Source organism: Jaculus jaculus, chromosome 1 (assembly GCF_020740685.1).
Source record: "Jaculus jaculus isolate mJacJac1 chromosome 1, mJacJac1.mat.Y.cur, whole genome shotgun sequence".
Taxonomy (NCBI): domain Eukaryota; kingdom Metazoa; phylum Chordata; class Mammalia; order Rodentia; family Dipodidae; genus Jaculus; species Jaculus jaculus.
This window is the reverse complement of record NC_059102.1, coordinates 199,752,478-199,772,216: the sequence shown is the minus strand read 5'-3', so window position 1 is coordinate 199,772,216 and position 19,739 is coordinate 199,752,478. Positions and strand designations below refer to the sequence as shown.

The 19,739-nt window shown below is 34.6% G+C and overlaps 1 long non-coding RNA gene across 1 annotated transcript in view; it reads right to left on the bottom strand.

Annotated features, from left to right (window-relative positions):
• Positions 1-19,739, bottom strand: part of LOC123457642 — a 759,804-nt gene that overhangs the window by 349,454 nt on the left and 390,611 nt on the right. Inside the window, exon 2 of the long non-coding RNA XR_006635091.1 lies at positions 7,907-7,943. This is a non-coding gene — a long non-coding RNA (uncharacterized LOC123457642). The remainder of the gene's footprint in view (positions 1-7,906; positions 7,944-19,739) is intronic.

Sequence of the window (19,739 nt, the reverse complement as noted above, 5' to 3'; positions counted from 1 at the left end):
AACTCTCACTGAAAACTGAACCCTTATAGGTTTGAAGTTGTTCTAATTATTAGAGAAATTAAGTTTGTGAAATATCCACAAGGAAAATTACAAAAGAAGAAGCATTTAATTACTTTTTTGCTTATTTCTTTGTGTTGCAGATTAATCAGAGGAAGAAAAAAAATAAGAAAATATTTTCTGGAAAATGAACTATGTGAAAAATTTACATTTTTCTCATAGGAATTAGTTGCCACAAAATGCACATTTACTAGTGAGAACAGTATTTATAATATTTATAAAACACCCCAGAATTACATTTTATAAATCTATTTTTTTCTGGGCTTTTTGCCAAGGTGTAGAAACATGCTGATAACTCTGGTGGCATTTTTTTTTTTAATCACCTAGGTCATGATTATCTTTATACATGAAGTGTTTGAGCTATATGAAATGTATAAATTTCCTTTAAAAATTGAGAAAAAATGGTTGAATTTTTGTGCTATTATCCATGTATTTCATTTGAGCCTATGTTTAGATAATTGAAAAAGTGACTACTATAGCCAGAAATATTCTGATAGGTAGGTAATGCAAAGGTTGCAGGAAAGCACTCAACTCTTAAGTTGCTAAAGGAAATTGTTTACTGATTAATTCCATAAATATTTGATAGTTCATAATTTTGTTCTAGGAAGGTCTTGGATATATTGGATTCTCTCATCTCATATGGCATCATTTATTCTATTCAGGACATACTGGTTAAAGTACATAAGTACAATTTTTTTTTTCATCTGGTCTCCTTTAAAGAGGATAACATCATGCCCTTTCCTTGCCAGTGTTTAGATAACTGTGGCTATATTTATATAGTTATAAGGAACCAGTAAGTCTCGCATAACAGTCAAGTGTATAAAAAGTTCCATACTCAAAGTTTGAAAGGTAAACTTATGTTTCTAACTCTATAGGACAAAAGTAGGGAATGCAAAACAAAGGAAGGAGTTACATAAAGCCTTGACATCCTGAAAAGGTACAGCCTACCTGTTTAAGGTACAATGGAAGTATGGCAGATAGATGCTGGCAGTGGAGTTCTGGCTCTGGCTTAACATAGCCTGTTTCTAGCCAGAAAATAAAAGCTTCTTTTTTGATCAAAAAGAAAAGAAGTTTAAAGATCTTTTAGGTAAACAAAACCTAGAAATTATCTTGAGGAAAACCTAAAATTCAAAGATCTATTGTTTTCTGATTTCAAGAAGTATGCTTTCTAAGGGATTGCTGAACTGCTCAGTGGAAAGGAAAGATGATGTAGATGAGGATGATAGAGGCTATATCTTTGATTAGAAATCTTCAGCACTAATAACAAAATACCATCTAGAAACTAATTCTCTTAGCTCACTTCTGGGAATTCATCCAAAGGGAATAACAGAGGATGTGAATATCTACAAAGATGTTCATTAGAGTGTTGCCACTAATAGAGAAAAATAGAAAACAAGGTAATTGTTCACTGTGGTACATGTATAACACTAAGTTGTTGGAATGTTGTAAAATTACACTGAACCACAGGCAATGGTGGTTAAGACATACTGAAAAGTGAAAAACAACCAATAAAACTGTGTATGGGCTGTAAGTTCCTAATCTAATAATCTAAAGTGGAAAGTGCTCCAACATCAAAAACTTCTTAAGTGTTACCATGATAGCATAGTAAATAATCCAGTATGATCTCGTCATAACATAGTATATAAAATTGCCCTCAGACTATCTTTATAAGATGTAAATGACATGCACATTGTATATTTAGCCTTAGGCCCCATACTGAAAATATTTTATGTATATTCAAATATTACAAAATAAAAAAAAATTCTAATTTCAAAACACTTCTATTCCCATGTATTTCACACAAGATTTTGCCATTTTATGTAAATGTTAGTATGAGTCAGTGTCCCAAGTGGAAACAGATGGCACCACTAACAAGTAAGCATAATTCTCCACTGAAGAAATGAGTAATGGTATAGGCAGAGTGTTCAGAATGTCAGAGGAGTTCAAAGGAGATCGGTTACCACCCTGAGAATAGCAGAGACAATGGAAAGAGGATTTTTTAAAGAAGCATGCCTTGAGAATTGAAAGCAAGGTCATGGGAGAAAGATCTAGAGAAATATTAACACTTCACTTACACTTCTCTCTCCTTTTGATCTTCCGGGTCTTCTCATTCATGGATCTGAAGGAAGACAGCGAGTAACAGAAACATTGAGGCCTCTTGGGAGAACAAAGTAGATGTATAAGGGCCTGCCTAACACAGAGAGCTTTAGTGTACCTGCCAACATACATGTATATGTATAATAAATGCATATTACAGAGTCTAGTAAACCACACCTAGATGTCAATGGTAGTCCGCCCAAGGAGGTTCTGTGATTAGGATGCTAATACTCAAGGAATTGCTGTAATTACAATGTAGCCACTTTTTATCTTATTTCTTTTCACCATAACTCATTGATTGCATTTGATGCTGTTTCAAGGAACTTTGGCTAAATTTATTTATTTGTAAGCAGAGAGAAACAGATGAGATAGAGAGAAAAGAAGAGAGAGAAAGAGAGAAATATCTGGAGATTTAGATGGATGCATCAGGACCTCCAGCCATTGTAATTGAGATCCAGATACTTGCACCACTTTGTGTATCTGGCTTTATGTGAGTACTGAGAAATTAAACCTGGTTTGTTAGGCTTTGCAGGCAAGCACCTTAATGTGGTGTTGTTTCTATGATAAACATTTTATTGTGACAGAAAAGCTTACTCACTCATGATCCATTTACTGTGTTTCAAGATGGAGTACATGAGCATATTTTACTAGAAAGAAATTGTATTGGTGGTATTTGTGTAAGTGAAGAAAATTAACTCAGAATTCTGAAGAGAGAAATGTTGCAAACATCCCTCTGAATCACTCTAGATCTGGGCAAGACAAAGCTGCTTTTATTTTAAAGTAATTTGTAGCAGTGAATGTGTAGAGCCAAGTAGAAAGAAAAAATCAACAACAAAAGTTGAGTTTGATTCCACTTAAAATGAGTCAAAAACACAAAAATATTATATCTGATTTTGAATTGAACATTTACTTAGATCATCTGTCTACACTGTGGCCTAATTATCTCTACTAATGATCAAATGGCCAGGAGAGTAGTCTGGTTTAGAAGATATAAAGAAAGATGTAGCTAGACTAAAAAATTAAAGAGGTGTCATTACTCCAGAGAACTTGGTACAATATCTGCCAGACTCCTTCATGATTACTGAATGGGAAAAGTGATAAAAAATCAAGAGAAGAAGGACTTGTGCATGAGGCAAGAAAACTAACAACATGTGATATCAGTTTTAAAGAGTATGTATGAGAGAATATTCTATATGTAAATAAAATATTTTTTGAATTTTTAATGTTAGAAAAAAATTGCATGCTGAAAAAAATCAAATAGACTGACCATTACCTTCAAAGTCAAGGGCCTCTCAAGAGGTTGCAATCCTCATAATAGATACTCCTAACCAGCTTCTAAACTTTAAGCCCTGTGAAACTTACTGCGTGGATATTACTCCAAGGATAACCTACATGTATGACCATTCTGTTATTACTATGAAAACTTATTAAAATTATTAAAAAATTATGTTCAAAACAATAATGAAACAAAATATCCAGTTGGCAGAAATATAAAGTTCATGGCTGATGTAATTGGTAGATTTTAGCTCAGGAGAAAGAGAGGAAAACGTGAGATATTTATACTAATATAGCTGATAGAACTGAGATAAAGTGAAGAATTTCCAGGAAGCACTAGAATTCATTAACAGAATACATATCAATGTTAAAAGTTTAAGAAAAAGTCAACAAATAGCAATGCACGTTAGTTCTTTATAATTAGATTTCCTAGAATGACATTTCAATACCAATTAAAATGATTTCAAAGAAATCTACTTTTGTTTTTTCCCTTGGTCACCAGAATTAGTTACCTGGCCCCACCCAAATGTGGGAGAAAAGGTTTATATTTTCTCATGTGCATTATCAATGCCACTGATACATTGCATTAATGCAATAAATAATTCTCTTCAAAATGAATTTCTCATCATTTGTAAACAATTTTCTTTCCTTTTTTTTTTTTTTTTTCCTTTTAGAACAATCAAACTCAATGTCAACTTTGAGTTTATACTGGCAACTAGTGAGGTGCAAATCTTGCTTATTGAATTGCTTGGGTCTTATTCCCAAAAGCAGTACAGTTTTTTGCTTGTTTGTTTGCGTTCCCCCTTCTTGCATCCTATCATATGTATGAATAAATCCTTAGACAGAAAATAACCTACACACCCTTTTCAGCTGATAAGCACTGTTAGCACACTAAGCGTGGACCCAGTCTCAGAAGCCCACAATTATCTTTATGTTTGCTTTTATAGCTTTGGCCAAGTAACTTGTTCCTTAGGTTACTGATCACAGGATAGAAGAAATAATTCCATCCTGCATTACCAGAATTGTTGGCTCAAGTATGAGAAAGACAGTGATAAGTGAAGCACAATAAAAAATGCAAATTCTGCTTAAAGTTTGATCTCCAAAGTAGGAAAACATGAAGTGATTGGGAGAAAAATGTAGAGGAGAATTTTTAAAGTTTTTTTTTATTAGCATATATGTATTAATTGTGCAGGAAAATAGGTTTTATTAAGACATCTTCATACTTGTATATAATCATGTAGGGGCATCATAGTTAGCCCCCGTTACCACATCTAGTCGCTTCCTTTCTCCTGCTAATCCTTTTCCTTTTTGTAAATAGTCCCCATTCTACTGCTGTGCCTTGACTCAGGTGTCTCCCATAAATTCACGTGCTCTGCATGCAGCGTCCCCAACTGGTGGCAATTTGGGAATTGACATCTCCCAGAGGCAGTGTATTGTTGGGGCTGGATTTATGGATATTATAGCCACTTCCTGCCCCTACCCATTGTTCAGCCCCCGCTCCTACTGCTATTGTGCATCTGATGTTGGCCAGGAGGTTATGTCCATCCTCTCCTCATGCCAGTGCTTTCTCCTGCCATTATGGAGCATCCCCTCAAGTCTGCAAACCAAAATAAACTCGTTCCTTCCACTTGATCTAGTTTTCTGCCAGCAATGTAAAGCTGACTACAACACTTTCCTTTTCATATATAGTCCCTTTTTACATTCATGTCTTTCTCTATCACTTTCTCTTTCATTTTTTGTGAATCATGAATTTAATCATGAGAGCATGGAAAACTTACTAGTGCTTCTGTAAGTGAAAAACACACACACACATACACACACAAGCAAAAAACAAATGTCTCTTTCTCACCCCTTAGCAACTATTATCATCCTCAGGGATGGTTGGAGTCACACAAACCACCACCCCAAGCAGAGAGGAGATTTAAAAGAGACAATGCTCTGAGAATTCAAATGTTGGATATAAGTATATTATTTTTATTAAGTATAATCAGCAGTAACAAAGCTAGGGTATAAAAGGACACTGTGAATGTGGAGCCTTATATGTACATAGAAATTTAATAGTAAACATGGAGAAGAATCAATTCACCTTTCGCAGTTCATACTGTAAAATGTCTAGGAAGGACTTTCAACTTCAGTTTTCCCCGAAGGCCAAAGGTATTATCATATCATCTGTCCTTTAAGTCATTACAAAATTTCATGAACATGTAAATAATGTTTATGAAAGTTACTGTTCAGCAATTCGACTCTTTGATTGTCCAAGAGATTTTGCAGAGAAAATATTGCAAAAGGAAGATAACGAGGATAGCATAAAATAAACTAGATTCAGAAAATAGCATTAGTAGACATACTAAAGAAATGATATGAAAGGAAAGACTGATCTAAGATAAATACTGCATATTTTTGCAAAGTACATGACTTGGAATCACAGTTTCCATGTAATTAGCCAGACTAATATGCCAGCCCTGTTGGATCATGTAAATATGACCATGTAAATATGTAATGATTACATAGAGCAAAGAGTTGTAATTTGTCAATTTACTTATCTCAACAATGTTATAAAAAGTTCTACTAAAATGAGAGTTGGAGTTATTCATAGAAGACTTATATGTCTGTTTCTTGAGAATGACCCCTTACATCACCAACAGAATGAAGTATCATTAGATATAGCAGAGCAAGATACTATGCCTTTATTTCTTACATGTTAAAATTGAATCATATCAGCACAACCAAGAAACATTTAGATACATAGAGGAAAAGAAACAAGCATGCTACAAACTTGTACATTTATGACATAAAGCATCATGGAATTTGTCATAGATTGTAGGTATATAGAAAAAGTATCTATCTTAGAGGACATGAGGTTATAACTGGAAACACACTTTCAGCATCAATGTAGTCATCTTGAAAAATATGATTTGTTTAACCCACTCTGGAAACTGATTAAAATTTTTCAGAGAACTCAAGTGATTTGTGTGAGGTCATACAGCAAGAAAGCTAGAGGTAGGTTCATAAGTAAATTTTGGCTAAGGATAAATCCAACATATTTGCATATAGGGAGAAATAGAATGGGAAGTGATTATAAATTTACTTTTCTTAATTATTTTTACTTCAAAATAGTTTGAATACTGACTACATAACTAGTAATTAGATATGTCAATATTTTAGAATTGAATTTATGAGAAGCAATTTATTGTAATTATATCATAGATAATAGCCAGAATGACATGACATATCTGTGAATTATGACTTGTATATGCTTTTTGGTCATTTAATAGTTTTAATGGGCTGCTACCAAAAAAAGTAGAGAGATTTTAAAAGCAACTGAGATTTTTGTTGTTTCTAAATTTCAAAGTATAAGTAAAGTGAATTTCTTTGCTTAACACAAATATAACATAACAAGATAACATGCTATACCTCAGGTGAACAAGCCAACATTACCTGATCATGGAAATTCACAACAATTAGAAGAATGAATTGTAATTTATGAACATACTGACCTTAACAGTGAAATTACATATACACTGACTAGCAAAGAAAATCCTTCTGGCTTCAGACAATATAGTTAGAAAAGAAAACAATAAATGGCACACTGACAACTAAACAGCAAGTGAGACTCAACTCAAGAGAAATACCAGACATTGCTGTTTGCTACAGTAACTCTTGCAGCTTGTCATTTAAAGACAAATACCATGACCTTTCAAAGCAACAAGGACACTATTGCAAGGACACTGCAAACAATACCCCTTTGTGTTTGAACTACTTTGAGGAAGGAAAGCTATGAAATTATCCCATGACCTGGTTATATCTCAGAACATAATAAAGGAAAACAAAAACTCTACTTAAACATTCACATTCAGCTAATTTTTAATCCCCATAGGATGCCTGGAAATTTAAATATTAGATTGAGTCAGTTTAAAAATTTAGCTGAAGGTTGCAACATGTCTATTACTAAGTTAAAACAGATATATAAAAGAAACAGATATATAAAGAAACAGTCTACTTGATAAGTAGTAACAGGAAGATACAAACATCTATAACTTTCAAAATAGAAAAACTATTCTCTAATTCAAGTTAACCAAATAAGTAGAAAACCACTAAAAAAGAAAAAAAAAATCTGTGACTATGAGCCAAGTTGTTAGTAATTCCCATGAAAATTATCTAAATCCATCCAGAACTGAAACAAATGTGGTCAAACTGAACTGTGTCCTTTCTAGCATTTTATTTCAACAGGTATTTCTTTTGAAAATTACCAAGTTAATTAATTATACTTGCTAAAATAGAAAAATGTGCCCATCTGTCCTTATTCATGTCACCACCATGACCAATAATCTTGAGCTTCAAATAATTAATACTATATATCCTTGCCTTTGAACAACATAGCAAGCAGTCACATGGGGGGCTTTAAAATTAATAGGTTTTCAAGGCTATAAATCAGAAACTATGATGATTTTATATAATATTTTTAAAAGGCACTTACCTTTTAGAAGAAAAACATATTTCTGGTAGGAGTTTGCCTGTTAAGATAAAACACACATTTATTGGTAAGTAGTAAATAATATGAAGACAAGTGGATTGTTATATTTGACACAAGTGACAGACAACTTAGAATTGGCTACTTTGAATCTCATTTTCTCTATTTTTTCTGGAAAGTGAAAATTACCACTCTGCTTGTAATTAAATGTATTTTTCTTGATGCATGTGCACTGAGACCACAAAAGCTAATGAGTTTCATGTCAGAGAGCAAAAACAGAAATTACAGGGCATATTAACTAGGTCATGTGTATAAGCTTGATCATATTCCAATCACTGAGTAGAATCACAGGCATATAAATTACTCTCTATACCAAAAAATTTAAGGGTAAGATGCCATGGAAATTTCATTTCTACCAAATAAAAATAAACAAGCATCAGAGAGAAGGGATTATTTAAAAAGGCAGTTTTCAAATATTTCATTAGTTATTTGGATTTTTCATATGCCTTTTACTGAACTAAAGTAAAGAGACTTTTGTTCTCCATAATTAATCAATATCACTGGAATAGTTAAAATCAAGGTTCCATGTAACATGCAGCCAATATTGTGCCAGAAAACAAACTGTCAATTAATCCACTTAATGCTCATAAGAGGCTGAAGAGTGAGTTATATTCTCGTCATGAGAAGGAACTGAGTGGGAGAAGATACTCTTCGCTGGTGCTTTCACACAGGCACAGAGCTGATTTCTTAGAACTGAGAAATCATGGACTGTCATTTCCTCAGTAATTCTTGCAATTCTTCAATTTTATCATATATGCTGACATTCTTGGTCATCAAACTATAGAGATTATTTTATAACTTAGTTCCATTGTATCTTCAGAAGAAATAAGATCCAAGTTATTGAAAAATTGATAGCAATTAGACACTAATTTGTAAACAGAAGTAGGCCTGATTCATCTGAGTTCATTTGAGTGTTAAATTGTTAAGACACCAAAATTGCTTCTTATTTTCCTTCTAGAATGACTGTCTAAGAAGATCTAGCAAGTGGGAGGGAGCTCAACTGGCAGGGAGCAAAAGCCTGGAGATTCTCCAGGCTTCTCTGACTGGCCTGTCTCCCCAGAGCCCCATCTTCCCAAGTTCATTGATCCTCCCTGATGGACACTCCTCAGCACTTATAGGAAAAATTGATTAATAGTCAGTGAGATGATTTCTAAAAACTTTTTTGTGTGACATTACGAGATGCAATCACAATGACACAAAATGATTTCTGGAGTTTAAATTCTTGTAAAATTAGACATCAAAATATAATATTTTACCTTCTCCTACTACCTGATAAATACAATATTAATTATCTCAATCATATTAACCTACTAAGAGGCCTTCATAATTCCGTTGCTCTGGAGATAATCCACGTAGAAAGAAAGAAAGAAATGATGGATAATGGACTATATGTTAGAGTAGAAGAGAGGGGAACATTCAACCCTTAGAAGAAATTTCTACCCTTTTCTCAAAGTAATCAAAATTACTCTTTTAAAAATATGTATCTTTAGGCCTGAAGACTATTACTTTATGAACAATAGCAGTAGAAATTTCCACTTACAATTCAATCTAAAATTCACTCTCTATAGAAGTGGTTAATCAAGGATAAAAGAACTAAATGTATGATCATCAGCATACTGAAATATTGCCCTTCTCCTTTATATGTTTGTTATCTGGGATATACTCCTTTTGTGTGGAAATATGTGTTGCACACTTGCACTAGGATATGCAACATAATTTACTTTTTCTTCTTTGAAGAAAGGTTATATTATTTTGTAATTACATCTGCTTTAATCATACAATGGCAAATAAATCGAAAATGGCCAAAAACATTGGGAAACCCTACAGCCAAGGAGATATATATGACCAAATTATGAAAAACCTTTGGAGGAAGACAAGAAGTCATACTGGTGTGTCCAGATCTTTATAGTGCAATAATAGATTCTAAATTTTATACACTGAAAGAAAGTAGATTCTTGAGAGTTTTCACACATGAACATAATATAATTTGAATTTATTCCCTTCCTGATTCCTCTTTTGTCCTCCCTCTTCTACCAAATGCCATTGAAGACACATATCTTTCAAAGTAGTCCTTGTTTTGAAGCCTCCTTCTTTTTTGTTCCTCCTCAATCCTCTGTGTCAACATGTTGATGGGGTCAATACTGTTCAGCTCTTGTATAGGCAGCAATAACTATTGTGTGGTCACAGATGTACTGGTTAGCTCATGTCCAGTATATAGTGACACAAACTATTACTTTCCACACTATGACTCTTACAGTCTTTCTAACTACTCATGTCAATAGTAGGTGTTAATATACATATTCATAATATATATACATATATATGAAATAAATGCAAAGATATATGTTTTTATCTAACACACACACACACACACACACACACACACACACACACACATGTTTGTTATCTAACATCAATATTTCTTGGTGCAATGTAAGAATTTTACTCTAATTTTATGGACTCTAATCCCAGTTATTTACAGATTTAGCTCCATACTTTAGTTTACAAAATGCTATGTACTACTATTTCTTCCTCACTAAAGCACTGATTATATCTTTCATTTTGATTACCTGGAGTAGTTATTATGAATTTTAGGTTGAGTAAATAAGTCAGAAACCTATAAACATATGTTTTATCTCACCTTGCTGCAAAATCCTTTATAAACAAGTAAATACCTTCTCAAAAAGTGAAATGTAAATGGTTATGTAGCCCTGCCCTGCCATCCCACAGTGATTCTACTTAATTAGGAGACCAAAAACCATTTCCCCAAGTACTTTGGTAGAGGACAGTGGATATGAAGCATGAAGAAAAGCCAGATGGCTCTTAAATCCAAATTGGTTACCTAGCAAGACATTTATGTTCTCTCTCTTTTTTATTTCTTTCCCTTTCAGTCTAGTCCTTAATGATCTTTTAATGTAGGTTTTTATTTTTGTAGTTTTTTATGGTTGTTACATAAAAATATTGTTGCTGAATATGTTGAAAATTAAAGCTTTTGTGAAAATTATGATGGTTCTTTATGGTTAGAAATAAGAAATGTATACTTTTTGATAGAAAGGGCAATTAAAGAACTTTTGAAAATATTTGTTATTGTTAAATTTTGTTTATATTGATTTATTTGTATTTTGAAGCATCACCAAACTTAAAAGATTATCCAAAATAAGAGCATGTTATATGATGCCTATTTTGCTCCTTGCTTGAAATAGACCATTTTACACCACCAAAACACATTGTTAGAGAAATTTAGTTTCTTGGTTTTTCACCATCTCTCACTCTGGTATGCAGAAATATGTTAGTGTATTTAGTAAAGCTTTGCTTTTTCATAGAGACTAAGAAAAGACTTTGTCATGCATACCATAAAGCAAAAATATTATTTATCACTGAAGTTAGTGAAGGGTTGAAAATCCTTTAATTGTGGAACTTGTATTTCAATAAAACAGCTTGCAGAATTTTTAAAAAGTCACTTTTAGATAGAAAGGGTTTTATTACCTTAAAGGTATAAAGCCATTTAAAAAACCAATTGCACAGTATGAATAGAAAGAAAATAGGTTATAAGTACTAATTTGAAGGTCACAGTGCCTGGAGTTAAAGGATATCTCCATACCCACTACAGTGATCCTGTAAGATAGGACTCTTGCTCTGTCTAGATTTCTGTAAGTAGCATTTTAAAAGCGGGGTGGGGTGTTGGAGACATGACTTAGCAGTAAAGATGCTCATCTGCAAAGCCTAAAGGCTCAGGTTCAATTCTGCAGTACCCATATAAAGCTAGATGCCCAAAGTAGTGCCTGCATCTGGAGTTTATTTGCAGTGGTTAGTGGCACTTGTGTTCTCTCTCTCTCTCTCTCTCTCTCTCTCTCTCTCTCTCTCTCTCTCTCTCTCTCTCTTTCTCTCTCTCTCTCTCTCTCTCCTTCTCCTTCTCTGTCTCTCTCTTGCTCTCTTGCTTGCAAATGAGTAAAAAAAAAAAAAAGTTAAAAAAAAAGAAATAAATAATGGCTGGGGAGGTCGCTCGGTAGGTAGGAGTACTTTCTGTGTAAGCATGGGCATAAGATTTCAATCACAAGCAACCATATAAAAAAGTCAAGCAAGGCCACACATGCCTGCAACCCCAGCACTGAGGGAGTGCACAGATGGAAGGATTACTGGGGCTTGCTGGTCATTCAGAGTCACTGAAAATGGAGAACCTCCAGGTTTAGTGAAAGACTCTATCTCAGGGAAACAAGATAGAAAAGTGAAACAGGAAAACAGTGACACCTTCCTGTGACATCCTCACATCATTCTATGATATCCTCATACCTTTCTGTGAACTCCTCACATATGCACACTGGGAGTGTACCCGAGAGAATGCCCACAAGTTTGTGTGTGTGTGCACATGCATACATGTACACAGACACACATTAAACACATATATACACAAAACAATTCACAGCTACTACCTTCCAAAACCTGTTGTGAAAATGATATTATTTAGGATATGTAAAGTTATTAGAGTATTGGTATATAATTACCCTTTAATATATGTGAGTTTATATAATGTTTTGAGTATTTTTGTATCCTTTACTATAGAAATTACCAAGTAATACATGTTATATGACTTTGGATTTTTATAAAAACGTAATGTTACAACACATTTATGTGGTAAGAATTTACATAACACAGAAACTCAGAATGAAAATATGAATAGCAACTAGGTATCACAATCTCAGTACAAAATAGTTGATGTATTTTGGCTACACTGAAATACTTCAGCTGTACTAGGACCAGAACTGTGCTACAAGTGATAAAAACATAAAAAATAATAAAATAAAAATCCTCCCCCCTAAGCAATTTATGATTTAGCTGGGAAGTAAATAAGTAAATAATGAGTGAGGATAAGAAAAAGCTAGCCAGCTTTAGACAGTTTTAGTTAGGGATTGAGACCCAAAGAGAACCAGCAGATGGCACTCCACATGCAACCTGGCCCTGGAATAAGAACGGAATTCTTGGCAGAAATGGAACTTGTATCTGATAGAAACTGATCTACAGTGCCCCTGATGCCCTCTGTCTAGTGTTCGAACTGAGTGGGCCGACCCTAGGGTCCATCCTCCAATTTATTAGCCCATTGGGTCTTCCCCTCACATACCACAATCTGATGCTATAAAGGCGGTGGGCTTCCAGCCCCTCCCTCTTTTCTCTTCGGGCATGACCCCAGGGGTGTGTGTGTGTGTGTGTGTGTGTGTGTGTGTGTGCGTGTGTGTGTGTGTCTGTCTGTCTGTCTGTCTGAGGCTCTTATCCTGTGTTGCTTGAACACACATGAGTCTGGCTTCTACCCCCATCCAGCCTGTCTGGGTTTTGGGGGAGAGCATAACATTCTTTCTTGATCTAAACTTTTCTTTTTGACTCAGCTTTATAATTTGAGATAACTTCTCACTTTAATTACGTACATGATTTTCCTCTGGTTCCCAAATGTACCACATGGGTACTCTCATCAACTTTAGTCTTGGCACCTATGTAGTTACTCTAAACTCAGATAACCATGAGTGAAGCCCTCTTTATTATTCTTTTCTCCTCTGAATTTCTTTCTCTCTATATGACATTTTTCCTCTTCAATAAAGTACACAATAGATTCCATGTGTCTTTTTTCTAAGCCTCTCTGCCTATACGTCTAAGTTCTATCCTCCACATGCTTGTGGAGGCTCCAGGAGTTTTCTAAAGATCTCAATTTCTCTTAAATGGACCATATAAATTATACAGTGTTTCCACATGACAGTGTGTTTTCTACTCCACATGTGTTTGCCCTTTCTTCGTAGACATCAATCTCCCTTATAGAAACTCCACAATTTGTGATTTCCCCTTAAATAAATGTAATAAATAATAATTTATTCTTCTTGAGTCTGTCTTTATTACTTCCTTGTTAAAGGTAGGGCAGAATCTAAAACTTGGTGTTCATTAATTGTGAAGGACTCATCCTGAATCCCCACATCCTGCATCAATAGGAATAAATGCAGAATTTGGAAGCATAAGATTATTTCTGTGTGCCAGGTGTGGTGTTGCATGCCTTTAATCCCAACTCTCAAGAAGCAGAGGCAGGGGCATCACGTGAGTTTGAGGCCAGCCTGAGACTGCATAGTGAATTCCAAATCAGCCTGGGCTAGAGTGAGAAAACTACCTCAAAAACCAACAAATAAAATAAAATAAAAAAAAAAGGAAAGAGAGTGATTATTTCCATGAAAAAGGTGATGAAAGAGACGGAGGAAGTCATCTAATCTTGGCAAAAAAAACAGCTGCAAGGAGCTTTCAAATATTTTTATTGACCTTTAGAATTATTTCCTCTGCACTGATATACAGTACCATTCCTTATAATTGCTAACATATCATTTTTATTATTTGTATTATTAAAAAGCACTGTGGATTCAACCAATATTTAGGAGGAATAATAAAGCTTGTGAAAATGTTATTTTGGGCACTCTTTCCTACCAATGTGAGAATGGTGGTAAGGCAAGCACAAATCAGTCCTCAAAACTGCAAATTAAATTAAATCAGATGGCAGATCACAGTGCTAGTAGGTGACAGGGCCATTTTTATTTTGTATGGTTATGAAAGTACCTTCAGCAGATGGGATACTTTTTTTTTCTAAAATCAAAATGAATGCCAAGAACCAGTATAGCTGGGAAATCTGGCAGATGGGGATTCCAGAAAGAAGGAAATACAAGAGTAAGGGAATGAAGGCATCAAAACAGAAGTTTAGAGGATAAACTGTCTCTGAGTAAGACTTGTGAATAAGGTCTCCAAGATGTGCCTGGGACTTTCTAAGTGTGAATTGGACATTGAGTAAGGTGGGATGAATAATGCAGTCCAATTTGAGAATTTAAAATAATCCTTCAAGGGTTGTATGAATGGGGGAGCGGGTGTCAAGCAGTTGGAGGAGAAGAATAGATCTACAGTAGACCAGGCAGTAAGTGACTGTGGTGGGGAAGAGATGTGGTCATGTCAGTTGAGACTGGTATAAAGCTAATACTAGAATAGGAGGTAGAGCTGTTTTCAAGATTTGCTAATTAAACTTACAGTGGAGTATGAGAAATAAGGAATTAAACACATCATAATTTCAAGGAACCAAAATAGAGTGTGCTGCTTTTTTTAGGAGGCAGTGTCCCTAGGGAGGTGACTGAAGATTTATACTAAGGGATAGCAAGAGTGAGGTACACGTAAGCCTTGGTGCAATGACCCTGCACACAGGTCTTCAACAGACTACCAGAATAAGCCCACAATGCTTCTCCACCTCAGCGCTGTTGACTGTCACACACAGGTAGTTCTTGTGTGGGAGACACTCTTATTCATGTCTGCATCGTAGGATGTTTCATAGCACTTCATGCCTCTGTCTATTTCATGACAGTATCTGCACTATGCAATGTGATGAGCTTATTTCCACCCATGGTTGAAATGTGAATTGGGGAGGAGGGCTCTTCAGAGTTCAGATTTCAGATGTACATTTAAATTGAAAACTAAGGATAAAATGTAGTGTTCAATTCCCCAGTACCTATGCAAGCCAGCCAGATGTATAAGGTGGCTGGTGTGTATGTGATTTGTTTGAAATGGCTAGAAGTCCCAATGAGCCCATTCTCTCTCTTTCTCTCTCTCTCTGTCTCTCTCTTTCTTCTCTCTATCTCTTTTTCTCTGACTCTCAAATAAATAAAAAAATATAAAAACAAAAACAAAAACAGGGCCATGCATAGTGGCTCACACCTTTATTCTCAGCACTTGAGAGGCAGAGGTAGTAGGATCAGTGTGAGTTCGAGGCCAGCCTGATACTACATAGTGAATTCGAGGTCAGCCTGGGCTATAGTGAGACCCTACCTAAAAAAATAAAAAAAGAATAACAGTGAATAGAGGGATCATTCTAGTATCTCCAGAATTAGAAAATGAGCAGAGAAATGAGAGTTAGAAATGCAGGCAATCAGGCAGGATTTCAACATGATGAGCACAGTTGGTTGTAAACTTGAAGAAGAAATTGTTGAGAGCAGGAGAGAAGATGTGTGACTCATATGAAATTTTGATTAGGGGAAAAGAGGACAGAAAGACTATTGCTTCCAGATCTGTGTCCAAATAGATTTGATCTGCAGAAGTCACTGACCAGTCTCAAAGTGTGAACTTCTATAATCAAATTATTTCAGCAAGGCCTTTGACTTAAAAATATTCTGGCAAGAGATAAGAACTGATTAATTGTGAGCCATTTCTTAACATAAATAGTTTTGAGGCTTAGTCTTGGGGGCTGCACGCAGGTGTGGTTGGGAGCCAATATCCTCCTAGGAGTACAGATAAGTGGTAGAGGCACATCAAGACAGAAAAAAGGAGTGGCTCTTCACTCCCTTCTGCCTCCCTCGCATGATATAAACATATGTGAAGTACAAGCCTCCACGGATCCAGACCAGATTGTAGACAATGACCAAACATTGCTGACAGATAGGGTGGTTATTATGAAAGTGTAAGGAGCTTGGGCTGCTAAACTAGGCTTCATCTGTGGTAAACTTAGGGTGCCTCCTTGACTGCTAATATGAGAAATTCTCTTGCCAGACATTCAGATCCAATGAGCATCTTTGTAGGTGTGTATGTGTGTGTGTGTGTGTGTGTGTTGCATATGGTGTTAATAGCTTCCTTTTCAAAATACTGTAGTATCTGAGGTTAAGGCAGGTGTGGAAGTATGTGATCATTCTGACCTTATTTTTTAATTTCCTTTATTATCAAGTTCTAGCTTGTTGAATTGAAACATTTTGTTTTTAAATTCCAACTTAGTGAAAAAAAAATGCAAGTAAACAAAAATACTAACTGAGTATAGGAGCAGAAAGAACTATGTGTCTTTTCCCCAAAACCATATTTATCAAAAGTAAGGCACAGCACAGAATCTGTGGAGATAGGAATCTCCAGGGAACTGTGAGTGCAGGGATTTGGGCATTTGTACATTAGTTAGCAGCGATGGCTACCTCAGATCTCCAAAGCTACCAGATGAGTGGACGATCTAGGTTTGAGCTCTACTGTGGCGAATCTAACAGTGATGTGTGAGCTAATAAAAGCACAGGGAGTTGGACAGGTCTGTGTATAAAGCTGTTGGAGAGGGATGAGGGGATAAAGGTTATGCAGGTTGAGGAACTCAGCCTCAAAAGAGCTCAAAAATTTTTGGGCATATTTTTTATTCTCATATAGATAACTATGCTAGATCAGAAGGTATGTAGATTCATTTTTGTGGGTGCTAAAATACTGTGTCTTTAAACTAATTCATTATCCTACTAATTAATTAGTAATGACCTCCCTAAAATTTCACCAAATTTCAATTTGAATATGCAATCTGGTAAAAACAGATAATCTCTTTTGTATACTAATTTGTAATTCAAGTTGTCTAATAAAAATAAAATTATTTTAATATAGACTACATTTTCTTTTCTGGAAATTGTAAATATTTTGTTAGATATTTGGTATTTTAATACTATTTTTGAAGATATATTAGAAACAGTAATCTTTTCTATATTTCAAAGATCATGTATTTCACTTGGGTGCATTTCTGTAAGACAGTTTCTATATCCCCATATTCACAATACTAAAATACTGCTACCTACCACCTCTGAAAATCCTGAAGTTTCAAAGTTTGTGAAAATTATTAATTCAACTATTATAAGACTGGCATTCCTGTCAGTAAAACAGGGAAAAGTTTAAATTATAAAATACTGGTCATTTGTGGATTATTTTGTCATAACAGGATTGTTTTCAATAAGAATATATCTCTTTATTCCTTTGACTAAAAAGACACTTGTCTTTCAAGAGTCAAAATGAGATTCATCACTAAAGATGGATTTCCCAAATCAAATGAGCTCCCTGAAGTGCTATTACCTGTTTAAGAAAAATTTTGTATTTTGTATATTTGTACGAGCATATTTTTAGTGAAGGATTTCACAAATATTTCATATTGTCACATACATGCTGACTTAAGGGAATGTCAACCCACTTGTTTGCACATGAAAGCCTTTTTGTATTTGCCTCATTACTATTTTCTGGTTACCACAAATTCTCCAGTGAAAACACCAAGTCTAGAATTAAGTTACAGGTGGGACATTTTTGAAAAGATTCACAAATTCAATATAAAAATTGAGCTGAGGTGGCATGACCTCAAAGTATTTAGAGATGGTAGAGGGGAGAATAAAAAAAAATATAGTGTGTATGTGTGGATATATGCCATGCTTACAAGAAGACTATGAAAAAAGAGTCAGTCTTTTAACTCAAAGAACATATAAAGTGGTATGTATGGAAAGATGGCAATTTAGCATATTCTAAGACAACACTAATAAGGAGAACTAAAACAGAATCATGTAATATTTAAAGTTATTTTAGAATACACTTTCCATACTTTTGATGTATCTTACTTATTTAAAAATTTAGTAAGTCTCTTATTTCTGTAAGATAATTTAATACTTTAAGATGTACCTTGAACTTATTTTAGATATATATTGCAATTTACTTTTTCTTAATTCTTCCCACTTATATTCCCATAGAGGTTAATATGAAGTTGTAAAAATTAAGGGACCAAAAATGATTGGGAAAATTATTGTAAATCACCTATACAGGCATGCTTACCCATTGTTCATTTAATTAGCAGTTACTATGGATAAAATCTAAGTCAATGATGGATAATTACTTCTTTCTGGTTTCTTCAGCTAGCCATTTTAGTCATGGCTTTTAGTAATTACAAGTTCCTTCACTGTTAAGTATGTAGGAATATTTCTTCTAAAAAGCAGGATTATGCATTGCCTATTAAAGTTACTGCTAGCATCTCAGGAACTGAAGTAAATGCTTTCACAAATAGCATTTCCAATGAATAATGCTGAAATCAGACGTTTTTCTTCATTCCAAGCCCCTCAAGTAGTTGGCTCCATTCCCATGGGCTACTTTGTAACTTTGAATACGACAACATGACAGCGATTCAGAGATGCCAAAATATGACAGTTGAGCAAATCTATGTTCCAGATACGATAAGGTGAGGCAAGCAGAACTCTCAGCCCCAGGTGATTTCCATGAAGACACCTACATATAGCAGGTTCACTATCTATACCATGCAGCCGCCAACACTAATAACCTGCCTGGGTGAGAAACACATCTAGAAATGCAAATGGATGAGAAAAATAAACCTGGATTGCATAGTAACATCTTAAGCTGATTTGAGAGATGTATGTTTGAAAAGCATAAGCTAGAGTTTGTGGAAAATGCCTTTTGTTATATTCAACAAAAATTGGGCTACAATGAAGAAAAATGCATAGAAATTCCAAATGCCATCAAACATTTTCTCTGCAGTCCAACAACTTCATAAGCAATGTAATGGTGAAAGAAATAACAGCTTGTTCCTTGTTTTTATCATAATATTTGGAAACTTATTTCAAATGTACATATGCTTCATAGATTAGAGGTTATAATCACACATCCATATGCCAGAAAAAAATAGATTGTAAAAATGCATCTTATAAACACCATCTATACATCAATATAAACTACTCCTCATGCCTGCACTCCACCACATACAGATAATAGATCCACAAGTTAGGCAAGATTGCCTTGACTCCATATGCAATCATGTGTAGTCCATTCAAACATTCTGACTTCTGCCAAGCCTGATTGTACATTTAATTTATGCAAACTTATTTATGGCTTAAATTTATTTTTTAAAAAATTAGTCTTTCTCCTGTCAACTAGAGAAAAGGCTTTCATTAGACAAAATTTGGGTGAACATTGGAACAATTTTATAGCAATGATGATGACATGAAGGATA